Raw genomic sequence first — 15011 nt, 5'->3', positions numbered from 1 at the left:
TATCACTCTTTATTGGTAAATAAGATCAGGAATTAAAGTGTAAAAAAGGAAAAACAAGCAGTCAATCAAATGGTCAATTATCTAGGTCAACCAGAGCTTCCCGAGAAGGGGAACTTCATGTGTGAGACAGTCTGGTTCTTTGTATAGTTTGTGGCTGGCAATGTGTTCATTCAAGATATATGAGTTCGCGAATTTGTTGCAACAATGCTGCCAACCTTTTTTGATATCAATGGGATTATTCATTATGAATTTGTACCAACTGGACAGTTAACCAAGCTCACTATTTGCAAGTGCTGAAAAGGCTGCGTGAGAAAGTTAGACGACCTGCACTTTTCACCAACAATTCATGGCTCTTACATCACGACAACGCACCAGCTCACACGGCACTGTCTGTGAGGGAGTTTTCAGGCAGTAAACAAATAACTGTATTGAAACACCCTCCCTACTCACCTGATCTGGCCCCCAATGACTTTTTTCTTTTACATGAAGATAAAGGAAATATTGAAAGGAAGACATTTTGATGACATTCAGGACATCAAGTGTAATATGATGAGAGCTCTGATGGCCATTCCAGAAAAAGAGTTCCAAAATTGCTTTGAAGGGGGAACTAGGCACTGGCGTCAGTGCATAGCTTCCCAAGGGGAATACTTCGAAGGTGACTGTAGTGACATTCAGCAATGAGGTATGTAGCACTTTTTCTATGATGAGTTTGCAAACTTAATAGCCAGACCTTGTATGTCTTTGAAGTGAATACCTTGGCAAACAAAAGCTTAATTAATGTCAGGCACTTAAATTATAACAAAAAAAAGCTAATTGTCAGGTTCTTACAATACATTGATGTACAGGCCAAGGGCTGTGCACATGTTCAGAAAAGACATAGAAGCCCTGAGTTCAGAAAAGACATAGATCCTCTGATTGACCTTGAGGCTCTAAGCAAGCTGGAAGTGAGGGCTAACACAGAGTTGTAAACTGACTGCCTGAGCACTGAAGGTGTGTCCCAACACAAAAAAACAATACCTAAGCAAAAGCTGAGACACTGGTTCCAGGCACTCAAGGAAATCCACGTTCAAGCATTACCTGTCCACTAAGTTAACGGAGCAGAGACTTCACTGGCCACACACAACGAAGAATACATACTTTACAAAATTAATACAGGTCACTCAATTTTTAAAATGAAACAATAAAAACAAGAACAGTAGCAACAATAACAAAACCTGGGGTAAAAGGAGGCTCTGATTTCCACAATTATCACATTATATTATTTTAAATGTCCAGTTTATAACAAAAAAAAAAAATGAGACATGCAATCAAATAAGAAGGTATGGCTCAACACAGAAAACAAGACAATCAATAGAAATCATCCTTTAGGAAGCCCAGATGTTAGACCTACTAAACAAATATTTTAAGTCCCCTATTTTAAATATGTTCAAAGAGCTAAATAAAACCATGTCTAAACTGAAAGAAAGTAAGACAATCAAATAGTAAGTCTCATCAAATAGATAATATCAATAAAGAAAAAGAAACTATAAAAATGAATTAATAGATATTCTGGAATTGAAAATTATAATACATTAATTGAAACAAAAAATTCAATATAGGTGCTCAGAAGCAAATTTGAGCAGATTCTGAAGAAAGAATCAGTTAAATTGAAGGTAGGTCAATTGATGTTATTCAGTCTGAGGAACAAAATGAAAAAACAACAGAGAAAATTGAACAGAGCTATGGAACACCATCAAGCTAAACAGGGTCCCAAAAGAAGAGAGGAGGACAAAAAGGATAATGGAAGAAATAATGGCAGAAAACTTCCCAAAGCTGATAAAACACATTGATCTACATATCCAAGAAGCTAGACATACCATAACCAAACTGTCAAGCTATTCAAAGACAAAGACAAACTCTTGAAAGCAGCAAGAGGAAAGCAATTCATCACACACCAAGAGAGCCTCAATAAGGTTAACAGCTGATTTCTCCTTAGAAACCACTGCGGGCCAGGAGGCAGTGAGATGACATATTCAGAGTGCTAAAAGAAAAAAAGTCAAATAAGAATTCTAAATCCAGGAAAACTATCCTTCAAAATTGAAGGAGGAATTAAGACATTCTGAGATAAACAAAACTGAGAGAGTTTGTCACTAGCACAATTGCCCTACATGAAATACTAAAGGGAGTCCATCAGGCTGAAATGAAAGGGCACTAGACAATAACTCATATACAGCAAGGAAAATAGAGAACAAAAGTAAAAGTAACTAGATACGTAAATATAAATGACAATATAAATGAATTTTTTGAGTATAAACTTTTTTTCTCCTATCTGATTTTAAAAACAAATGCATAAAGCAATGATTATAAATATGTCGATAGACACATAATACATAAAATGTAATTTGTATGACAATAGTATCACAAAGAGAGGAGGAACATTATCCAGGAGCAAAAATTTTTGTATATTATTAAAATTAAGTTGGTATGAATCTGAACCATATTGTCATAAATTAGGATATTAATTGTAATCCCAAAAGTAACCACTAAGATAATAAGTAAACTATAGATAGTAAAATAAATAAGAGAATCAATTTGGACAAAAAGAAACCTACAGGTTTTCATGTTTTTCATTAATTCCACATTTTAAAAAACCATACTATGGGGACTGGACAAGATGCCACTATGATGAAATAGTGATTCCATAGTGAAAGCTTATTGGCACCAGGTAATGAGACTCAGAGTTAGGCAAGTCAAGCCACCCTGGCAAAAGTACACGGTAAAACACAAACCCATTAAGCTCATAAACATCTAGACTTTACAGAAACGCATTCAGTTCATGAGTAAAGATAAAAAAGCAACTTAAGGCCTATGAAAAATCATTACAGGATAAAGAAGATAACACCTTGAAATCTCAAAGGAGTAAGTTTAATAAACTGTATGATGTGCTCAAAAGATGCAAGAAGATGAATTCTATCAAAACATACAGAAATCCAAGCAGAGTAAAGAGTTGAAAAAAACACCAATATGAAAATGAAACTTAAACTGAATGAGATAGGAAGGTTTGAAGGAAAATAAACTGCAATAGTAGTATTAAAATATTTAAATATATATTAAAAAGCAGAATTTTTAATATGATAATGAAGAAAATTAAATCAGACGGTAAAGACAAAAGATAAGATCTTCCAAAATATAAAGGAAAATGTCCAAAGGAATGGAGGGAAGCAATAGAAAGATAGTGATAAAATCAAAGAAAGAAAATGGAGAGACAATATGGGGAACTGATGTTTTTGAAGACAAAAGTTAAATGAAATTTAAGCAAAAGTCAGTAGCTTGATAGAAAAAGATATAACTGATTCAAAAAATAAAAGGTGTAGGTAAGTTACAAGGTTTTGCATTTTCATGTACCGGGGGGAAAAAATCAGTGAAAATAAAAGTACATCTAACCATATTCTGTAAAATATTTAATTAGAAATATGGCAAAAGTCTGAAGTTTGTACCCAAAACAGATATCCTGACATGCTCTGGAAACAAATGATGACCTGGAGGGCAGAGCTCCCAGTGGTTAATTTGGACAGGAAATGCTTCACCTAACATTAGGTAATTCATTAATTTATAAGACAAATTTTGAAAAAAACAAATAAACACATAATCATCTCCATGGTAATTTCAAGTGCAAACCACGTAGAAGGCCGTCTGACAAGTTCGCTGAGCACACATGCTCTATTGGCAGACTGCTTGGATTCAGATCTTGCCTCAGTCACTTTAGGGCAGACTTGAACCAGTTACTGAATCTCTCTGGGCCTCAGTTTTATAAAATGGGGGTAACACTAATACATACCTCACACGTTTATTGTGAAGAATAAATGAGATAATATATGATAACAGAAAATACCTTATATATAATAATACCTATTATTATTTTCATTAAAATAAAAAGCAAACTAAGAATGCCTGTTGTCACTATCATAATTTGACATTATACGGGAAATTCTAGATATGAAACAGAAATAAAACATATAAGAAATAAATTAAACAAATTACTGTGATTTGAAGAGGTTATGACTATATGCTTAGAAACCCCAAAAGAACCTACTGCAAAACTATTAGAAATAAGGTTATTTAGACAGAAAATCACTTCGCAAAAACCAAATTTAGAAAATGGGAAAAGCAACAAAAACAACAAAAATATAAACTACCAAAACAGTGCCTAAAGAAACGTGAGGAAAACTGAAAAACTTTCTCAGGTATAAAAATTACCTTGAATCAAAAATCTTGGATTTGGGACTAAGAAGAAAAATCAAATAATTTTTTAAGGAAATACAGTTAGTATTTTGCCTAATGTATTAATTCTATCTTGTGTCCCTAACTAAGTCAGAAACTATAATGAGGGGCGGCCGGAGGGCTCAGTTGGTTAGAGTGCGAGCTCTCAACAAGTTTGCCGGTTCAATTCCCACATGGGATGGTAGACTGCACCCCCTGCAGATTGAAAGATTGAAAACAGAGACTCAGCTTGGGGCTGATCTGCACCCTCCACAGCTAGACTGAAGGACAACGACTTGCAGCTGATGGGCCCTGGAGAAACACACTGTTCCCCAATGTGCCCAAATAAAAAATTTAAAACTTATCTTTTAAAAAAAGAAAGAAAAAGAAACTATAATGAGTGTTATACTTCTACATCTTTCAAAGGGCTGGCAGAGTGTTGAACCAATTTTTTAAATATTTGAAAATTTATAAATCCATGAGTAGCCCAATTTCACAATCCTGGGTGTATTTTTCATGTGTTTCACAGAGTAGTTTCTACCTGTGGTGTCTAACTTAGAATCCAAAATGTCAAAACTGGAAGGAACTTGAAAGATCAGTAAAGTCCGAAGGAAGCCCTGATTTTACAGACACTGAAACCAGAGCTTTGAGCCCCAAAGTGTGCTGTGTAGGATTCAAAACAGAGTACATAGTCTTTCCCTTAAACTGCCTCAAGCAGATGGACAAACAACAGAAGCAGCAGTGTTCCACTAGCCTGTGAGGCAGGCCCAGTATTTTTCAACCATCTTTAAAAGAAGAAGTGGGGAGAGCAAGTTACCCCCCACTTTTTCCTCGTGCACTTCAGGTTCTCCCCAAATGAGGCAGGCTGCACAGACATGGGTCAAAAGAGTGTTTCTAATACATACCCTGTTGTGGTTTCATCAGCACTTATTCAAGTTGCACTGCCTTTAAATAACTTACTATGAAGTTCAAGTTTCAGAAAGAAGGAAAGAAAAGACATTTTTATGGCCCTAAACAAATACTTGTCCACACAGGTTACTTTCTTGAGAAACTGCCCTGCTTTGCATTAACTTTCTCTTACATCCCACAGGCAAAACCCTGCCGGCATTGGCCTGTAGAATCCTGCTTACAGGCACAAGAATGTGCCAGGGCTGCTTTGCATTCATTCTTAACCACATTTGACCGTTGTTTTTTTTTTTTTTTTATTAAACATTTTATATGATAGTTCTGGGTGGCTGAACCTTGTATTCAGTAAACTGTCAGTTCTGGAAAATATGATTTGAAAAAATAACGCAGAACTTCTCAATGGCTGCCATATAAATTTAAGCATAAAATTGCTACAGACACTACAACTACACATGGTATCTTTTCTACAAAGTCTTAACAGAATATAGTCCATTATTTAAGCCTGCTCAAAAAAACCCAAAATATTTCCAGAACCATTACGTTTCAAGTACTTTTCCACTTATTATCACTTTTTTGATAGGTGTTGTATATCATAGAACTATATAGTGCTTTTAGAAAAATAAAATGGAAGCATTTATGAAAAGCTTGTTTAATCCAGGTCGTCTAAAACAGATGTAATCAGGAAGATATTTCCAGAATATGACCGAGACTATTGTCAGGCAATGCACTATCTTCTTTACTCCTGAACATTCACATCAGGGAAGACCACACAAAATCCTGGTTTTTCCTTTCAGAAGTCTGTAGATACCTGAATTATTATGCCTGCTTGTAGGTTATAGTATCTGCTGTGTCGGGTGTGACGTTCCTTTGAATTAAGCACAATTTAGTGAGTTATGATCAGCTATGTGAGCAACACTGTGTAAAGAATCTTCAGGTCAAAGAATCCAAGAGAAATACACGGCAAAATTTTCCTCAAGAGAATTACAATCTGTTAGAAAGACAAAAACAACAGGCCAGAAATAATGTTTTTTTAAAATGCAAAACAATGTATTCAATCAAGCATAATCATTATGCACAGGCTCCAAGTGCAATATGAATTCAGTTTATGTAGAGAGATGAGGGTAAGAGTATAAATATCAGAAAATGCACCAGTTCCAATAATGCCGTTGAGATATAAATTTGGTGGAAGAGCCGGGTTCCTGGATGCAGGGGAGGAAAGGAAAGAAAGGAGGAGAATGGTTCTCATTTCATATCTTACATAAGACAACTGAAAATAATTATGTACCTACATCATTAATTTTGAAAGTTCTTATATCTCTTTTGTTTATTTGGTCAACAAAAATCTATAAAACTAAAACTTTCAAAACACAAAGCAAGGAAGAATGAAAACATATTTGTTACAGTGTCTCAAATGACGCTAAATCTGAAAAACTGTCTTTGCTATCCCTAATTCAAATAAGTTCAATTAATTTCTTAACTGTTTCCTATTGTAAAATCATTAAAAATATTTTAACTAAAACTTAATGCACAGCTAATCTATCCTACTGTTCAGCAAAAACATATGTAGTACCATTTTCAGATCTTATTACAAAAAGGCCCTGGCAGCCATTGACCAAGATGGTCCCCAGTGATTCCTACGTCCTGGTATTCATGCCCCTGAGTATTCGCCTCCTCAGTAATTAGGGCTGACTTAGGTAATCAGTAAGACACAGCACAAATGACAGTAAGCAGCTATGGCAGAAGAGATACTGTAACTTCCCCCTTCCTTTCTCTTAGATCACTCTGGGGGAAACCAGCAGCACCTCCCGAGGACACTCAAGCAGTCCTCTGGAGAGGCGCACGTGGTAAGGAACAAGGCCTCCTGCCAACAGCCAGTACCAAATCGCCAGTGTTGTGACTGAGGCATATATTCCAGTCCCAATCAAGGCTTCAAAAAACAGCATCCCCGACAAGATGCTGACTCCATGTGAGACCTCAAGCCAGAACCGTGCAACTCAGCTGCAGCTGGATCCCTAACCCACAAGAACTGTGTGAAATAATAAATGCTCATTGTTTTAAACTGCTAAGTTTTTATAAAGAAAACTGCTGTTTTTTATAAATAAATAATTAGCAAGGACTCCAAAGGTAAAACTCTGGCTCTTCAGATATTTTATAGCATTTCCTGGCAAATCTAAGATCTAAGATCTCAAAATCACATTAACAATTATTTATTTAGGTAAGTATGTGTTTTCTTCCTTACTGCCTATTATTCCATAATTTTTAGCCTTTTTAAAAGTACATATTGTTTAAGAAACCTCATTAGAAAGTTAAGTATTTTGTGCTAGATCTTTAATCAAAACAAAAAGTATGTGCATATACTCATATACTGGGTGATAACTTAATATACCCTTCTTTGTCCCACATAATTACCCCATACATCATGAAATATTATCATGTAACATTTCATTACATATGTCAGCAACTTTAGAAGACAACCCATGCATCATTACCACAGTATTTGTGAAAACTACAGAATCACAAAGAATCAAAGAGCTTACTAGAAATAGGACATGTTATAAACCCACACCAAGAACATAGTTCTTGGTCTTATTATTAAACAAAGCTAGTTAAGGAAATTCTGCAAGTCCCTTGAGTCACACAAATCTATAAATAACATCTAATTTATGTTTACATTTTAGGCAATGATACACCTTTCTCAGTTAAGATGAAAAATGACTGATAAACATCATCCAAAAAAATGCATTTATAATCAGCCTTCAGTTATCTCTTCTCCATACTAAATTCTCCAAACTTTTCTCATATGGATCTGTAAGTGGAAATAATAAATTTTCAGAAGAATCCATAAGAATATTCTTGAAGCCTAATCTCAGTGCATGATTTAATAACATAAACAAATACTTCAATAATAAAATTCAGGTCTCCAAGAGCAAGCATATTTTTGTTTACATCATTTGACGAATATTTATTTACAGAGTGACTACGAAGTCCAAGGAATTATGTGGAGTGACATGAGGGATAAAAAGGCAGGAGATAAATAATCTTGTCTCCAGGTTGTTTATGGCCTTATAAGGCAGATTCAGCATTCATTTGATCCATTCTACCAAAAATAAAAAGACAAGTAAGACTCTATTCTGATCACTTAAGTATTCATAGCCTGGACAAACATACACACTGATGTGTACATAAATAACAATAATACATGTCATAGGGGAGGCAGAAAGTAAATTTGTACCATGGAGTTGGGGTGAGGAGGGGCAGATTCAACAGATTTAGAATAAAAGGCATTAGTTCCTTAAAACGGGCCATAACAGGAAGTTAGGACTAAATGTATCCAATGGATACAAAAGGCGTCCCTTGTGGAGAAAGACACTTTGGGCAGATTTTCAGGTCTTTTCTTTCCCTGGGGCAGGCACACACATGCCCTTTACTGCAGAAGTGGGGTGCGGATGGAAGGTATCTTTACACTGGCTCCCTCACTCCCTACCCCCAGCTCTATTTCACGGGATGATGATGAACCCCGTGGTTGTGTCAAGGTCACTTAACTCTCAAAGATGGCTTCACTGACAGCCAGATTCCAATTCAAAAGGAACATTCATTCTATTCATCTGATTTGTAAGAAGTTGTGGGAACTTGTACTATATTACCTACCCTTAATTTACCTCCTCACTTTGTTAATTTCTGGAGCAAGGAGCTTCTTCATGTCATCATGTGGCTCAGTCAAGGTTCTCAGCTGGGAGCATCAGGAACAGACTTGTAACATAGGAGGCACTGAAAAGCTGGCAAGACTCACAGAATCAGTGGGAGAGACTGAAGGACTCACAGAATCAAGAATCTGAAGCATCATTACAGTCTTTCAGCAAGAATAGATTTGCCAGGCATCCTCATGACACAATGGCCCATCCCTTTCTTAAACAGACATGGCGTGTCCAGGAAGTTTTAAAAGCGCAGTGGCTGACTGGTGCGGTAAATCATATTAATGCCCTCAATTCTTCACCTCTCATTCTATCCACTTTTGCTAGGTGACCTTTCAGTTTTCCCATCAAAAGGAAAAGTATATTTTCCTACTTCTTGACTGTGAATTCATCTATGTGACTTGCTCTGAGGCAGAAGTACTAATGTACCGATTCCACACCTAGGGCTCTAGAGGTCTTGCATGTTGCTCTCTGGAGCTTCTGTTGTCACTATGCCTGGTCAGAACAATGGTTCCAGGGTGAAAATGTGCATAGATGTGCCTGGTCTGGACACTGCTCCCAGAGGGAAGACAAGTGGAGCAGTGTGCCCCAGCTAAAGTCTCCAGGTGATCCACTGATACATGAAAAAAAACAAATGACCCACAGACACAAATGCCAATCAACAGATGTGAGAGCTACACTAATGTTGTTTTAAGCCACTGGGGTTGGGAAGCTGTTTGTTACACAACATTAGCTGACTGATACAGCTGGTGAATGACATTAGATGGCAAGAGAAAAGATTTGACTTCATAAGTTCAAATCATGAATGGTCCTTTATGTTAGCTATACTTTAAAGTTGGACTCTATCCTGTGGTCAGTAGGGATGAAGCCAAAGTTTTAGTGAGAAAGTAACATAATACAAGTGCCTGGTGAAAAATTTTAGTTGAGGTAAGAACTGGAAATTGTTCTTGAAGATGCTGCAAGGATCCAGGTGAAAGCTGACGAGCGCTTAACTTAAGGCACAGTCAATGGAAATAGGGAGGTTTAAAAGAATATTTCTTATTAATTCTCATTCTCCATTCCATCAGGAGATTCTTACAGATCAAAGAAGAAAGATTAATAAAAAAATAACCTTCAAGTTTTTTTTTTTTAATATAAGGGAATCCCATCTTGAGTCTAAATGGGATTCAGATACGTTTGGACATATCTGGTAAAGTCTAACAGGACAGATTTCCCAAAATCTCATTTGTGTGAGTATGGAGAGTCACTTGGGGGAAAAAAAACAAAAACACTAAGAAGAAGAGAGCATGATGATCAGAATTCCAAAATAAAGCCTTGATCTTCTGAGTGAGGAGACAATTCTGTCTCTCAGATTTGTCTGCTGGTCCAGCCCCATGGGACTCAAATCTGATTCATAGTAGTAAGTACGTGCTGGGCCTGGGGAGAACGGTGCAGAGGGGCCACCAGAAAATGAGGGTGGGTGCTATAAGTAGACAATGAAAGGACTGATAAACACTGTCCCACTAAGAGATGAAGAATAACCCTCCTCCCCCAAGCCAATCCCCCTGCCCTAACCTGGGTTGACTTATCCAGTAGACTCAGCAGGTTCAGTGCCTAGAGCCCATGATACATTAAGGACCTACAAAAATATTTTCATTTCTTAAAAAATAAATGTAATAATGATTAACGTAATAATGAATACAGCCTGAATTGTATTTCTCTTTATAGAAACACCGTCATAAAATGTAGTTTTTATAATTTTTTATGGCAGAAGGGAATTCAAAGGCAAAAATGCCTAGAGCCTGCAAAAGTTATAACGTAAATGGTGCCACCACAGTTGGTGACCTGAGACCACTGAGACCACTGGCGTACAGAGGACATTACCAGGATGGAGATGGGTAACTCTTCTTCCCCACCTAACTCCTAAGAAGATATGAGTAGTAAATTACAAGGCCGGAGGCAGAGCGGGTATTTAGCAGAATGAGAGCGAACAACTTGGGGGGTGTCTTCCTTATTTCCTCTCCTCTTCTCTCCTAAGGGAGTCCCTGCTCCCTGGCAAAGCATCCCATGAGCAGGCGACAAGAGAGCCGCCACCTAAGAGAAGCAAGAAATCACCCCAGTGTCCCGAGCAGGCACTCTGCCTGTACTGCTATGTGGTGTGGTGATAGGTACTGGAGAATTAAGACTATTGGAAAGGCACGTTCAAACAGTGGCTTTCGACTTTTTGAAAGCAGGGGCCTTTTGTCAAACAAATTCATACTTGGACATAGAGCATATAAAGCAGATCAATAGAGAACGCAGCAGTTAGGTGAGGGCTGGTCGGGAGTGCGGCAAGAACTAGAGCCCTGCGCACTCATTCCTCCCTGCCCCAATCCACAGGACCCCAGCAGTCCCTGGGACACCAGAAATCACTGCTCTTGCTACATTACAGTATAAAACAGATGGGATGATCTAAAAACTAGTTTATATTTGGAAGTCATTTCATTTGCAACTTGCTGTGTAATCATATATTCATTTAGCTCCCAGAGATTCAACTATATATACTGGGAGTAGCGGGGAAAAAAAAGAAGGAATGTATTTAAGTTGAAGCTCTAGTGTATCAATGAGATGACAAGCTTGCGGGGCCTCTGCCTTGCAGTCCCAGCTCCTGGCATAGCCTCGGAGGATTGCATCTCACCTAAGGAGTGTGACTCTGGTTTTAAGGATAGATAATCCCCAAACATTAACCAGCCAGATCCTCTTGGGCTCAGCTTAGCAACCTTAGGCTGCAGTCATCACACGGCCCTGTGCTTCGAGATATTCAAGGGTAATTTTGACTGTTCATCATTTTCAACTTAAGTGCTGATTTGGGAACCTGATCCCCTCATACGACAAAGTTCCACATTAACTTTCATCGTGGCAATTCTTTGATTTTCCGTCCACAGTTGACACAAGTACCACTGTTTTCTCAAACTTTTGTCTGTTGATACTGTAACCACCATGTCTGAGTAATTGGCACAACTAATAAAGGAAAAAAGTTTCCATTTGACCTATGAGTAAGAGAATTAGGATTTGGATTAACTCTTGAAATCAACATCAACTACCTCTAGCTTCTTATAGATTTCAAGAAGCTGGTTGTTTCCTGGTGTTCATCTCTGAAATGGCAACCCAACGGAGCCAGCTGGAGATGACACAAAGGAGGGGCCATCTCTGACATCTCTCCTCTCCCCCGTCCCATTCTTCCCCAAATCAGTAAATTTCTGCCTACATATCTCCGGAATCCCCAGTGTGGCCTCATAATTATTATAACCCACAACCAATCTCACCACTTCCCATTATAGCCGTTCATTCTTCACACTACAGGCAGGGTATTGCTCTCAAATCAAACTGATGGATACACACACACACACACACACACACACACACACACTGATATTCCTGACTAATTCATCTCCCAGTAACACAGGCAATCATAGCACAACGTGGCGTGCAAACCTGTTACTGTTTGAAGCCTGTCTCTCCCACCAGATCATAAAGGCAGGGACTGTACCGCAGGGCCTGGGAAGCAGTAGCTGCTCAAAGGCATGTCATGATTGAATTAATGCTGGGCAATATCTCATTCTACTTTGCATCCTTGAGGTTGTCAACTACTTCAAGGAGTCCATTTTGGAAGTCCTATACTTCTGTACTTTGGGGAATTGCCTGCAGAGACAACTTTGCATCCATAAGAGAAAATCTGTCTTCTTCTTCAGTGAGGACCCCCCCACCCAGATTTTTGACCCACAGTAGCTTTACGACAATCAAAGTATTCAATCAATGTGACCAAGACATTGCTTTGAATGACATTTGGTTGTTTCCAAAAAATCCAACCCACTCCCAATGGTTAGATACTTGACAAGAGATAAGCAAAAGAAGGTACCATGGACGATGAAAGCGAACAACTGTTGAGCACTTACAGTGTGCCTTGGTGAAAACTTTACAAAAATTATTTCATTTAGTTCTCACAAGAATCCCGTGTGGTAGCTGTTATTATCATTCCAACTTAACACATTTAATAAAACCAACAAACTGAAGTTAAGGAAGGTAGTTAAGAGTCTGAAGATGTGAAGCCTTCAGCTGTGCACTCTAAAGAGGAGTGATTTTGTAGCAACATCCCTTACGAATGCCCATGAATGAAATATTGGGTGGTGATAGATTAATGTGTGTCTTTGCATTTCCTGGGAATCCGGAGGTGTTTTTGTTTTGTTTTTTCAGTCCCTGCTCAAAGTATTTGAGGCTGAGTCATGCTGAATAAACCTGGGAGAAGCTATTCGGAAAAGAAAATCTAAAACAGGAATATCACATGCCTTCATTATAGATATAGAGAAAAGTTCAAGGGAAAAGAAAGTTACTTCAAATTGACATAAAGGTAGCTCTGGAAGGAAAGATTAAACCTGGTTGGCTGTTCATTCTCATAAATTCAAGATATCATAACTCAATAACATGGTAGCGAAGTAGCAATATAGAAATTAAAATGCAATTTTATTTTAAAACTGCTGGAAATAAAATGCAGAACATTAAAGTGAAAATACAAGAATTAATATGAAAACTATCCATTTTGTACATTTTTTTTTTCTTTTTTAATCTTTCCTCTTCTGAGTATCTTTCAGTTTCTCTATTTAGATAAACATAATTGTCAATTTATGTTTTATCATAAATATGAGTATTTATCTTTACGGTAGCAAAATTCAAAAGTGTTACTTGGCCATGATTCTTGCTTTTCCAGTCTTTATGTTAAAACCTCCAGGCCTGCCACACTAGACAAGCAAGTGGTTCAACAGCTGGGGGGATAGAAGACGGGGTCAGTAGCAGTAACTGCAGCACACACCCTAAGACAGCCAAAACAACTCACTCATAATATTCCCAAACCCATGCATAAAGTAATGAAATCATCCACTCAGTATGAATTTAGAAATTACTTAAGGAACAAATTGGTAGATAGAAAAGTATAATTTCTGGGTTAACCTTAGTAGATTATGGTCAACTATAAAATCTAACAGCATCATTCCCTGTGGATCAGAAAACAAAATTTTTCAATAACTCAAGTACCTGACTTACCCATGTTTCTGGGAGTACTACTAATTTAACCTTTGTCTGGATACCAAGTATATATTTTCTCTGAAATTCATGAAACTGAATAAAAAGGAGAAAAACTATTCCTGAAGAGCTTTACTTTCTGAGTGACAATTCTGTCAGTTCCAACTTCTATTTTCTTAAAGTTATGTTTAATATTTTCTCAATAAAAAGAGATTTCTAGAAAGCATCTATAGAAAGCATTACCTTAAACAAGCTTTAACTATAGGAAGACATTGCTTTAAATAAATAATCTTCCAATTGGAAACAAATATGTTAAAGGAAGTTTACTTTGGACAAAACTTGATAGACAGTAAGAACCTCAAAATGTATCCTACAAGATGGCTATTTATTCTTGTGTCTTACTATTGTAATGCACATAGTAAGTTGCCAGCATATAAACAAATAAAGATACACATTAAAAACAATAAACATTGATAAGCTGACATGAGAATGTCTTGTAAATATTTTCTTATTATTTTATCAAAAACTCTCTATGGTGTCTCACTGCGGTTTTTATCTGCATTTCCCCATTAGCTAATGAAGTTGAGCATCTTTGCACACATCTGTTGGCCATTTGTATGTCTTCTTGGGAGAAACAAAAATGGGTCAGGTCCTCTGCTCATTTTTTCAATTGGATTGTTTGTTTTTTTGTTGTTGAGTTGTATGAGTTCTTTATATATTTTGGATATTAGCCCCTTATTGGAGATATTTGCAAATATCTTCTCTCATTCGGTTGGTTGCTTCTTTGTTTTGTTGATGGTTTCTTTTGCTGTGCAGAAACTTATTAGTTTGATATAGTTCCATTCATTTATTTTTGCTTTTACTTCCCTTGTCTTTGAGGTTAAATTAATAAAATCCTCTCTGAACCCAAGGTCCATAAGTTTAGTACCTCTGCTTTCTTCCATGCAATTTATTGTTTCAGATCTTATGTTTAGGTCTTTGATCAATCTTGTGTTAATTTTTGTACACGGTGACAGATAGCAGTCTAGTTTCATTCTTTTACACGTGGCTTTCCAATTTTCCCAGGACCATTTATTAAGGAGGCTTTCTTTTCTCTATCGCATGTTCCTGACTCCTTTGTTGAAAATTATCTGCCTATAC

General features: G+C 37.1%; 1 protein-coding gene across 1 annotated transcript in view; it reads right to left on the bottom strand.

The window, feature by feature from the left end:
- The window catches only part of LOC117023209 (uncharacterized), a 171719-nt gene that overhangs the window by 80037 nt on the left and 76671 nt on the right, over positions 1 to 15011 (bottom strand). The window lies entirely within an intron of this gene.

This window comes from Rhinolophus ferrumequinum, chromosome 6 (assembly GCF_004115265.2).
Source record: "Rhinolophus ferrumequinum isolate MPI-CBG mRhiFer1 chromosome 6, mRhiFer1_v1.p, whole genome shotgun sequence".
Lineage (NCBI taxonomy): Eukaryota > Metazoa > Chordata > Mammalia > Chiroptera > Rhinolophidae > Rhinolophus > Rhinolophus ferrumequinum.
The sequence above is the reverse complement of the archived record's forward strand: the minus strand, read 5'-3'. Positions and strand labels throughout refer to the sequence as shown.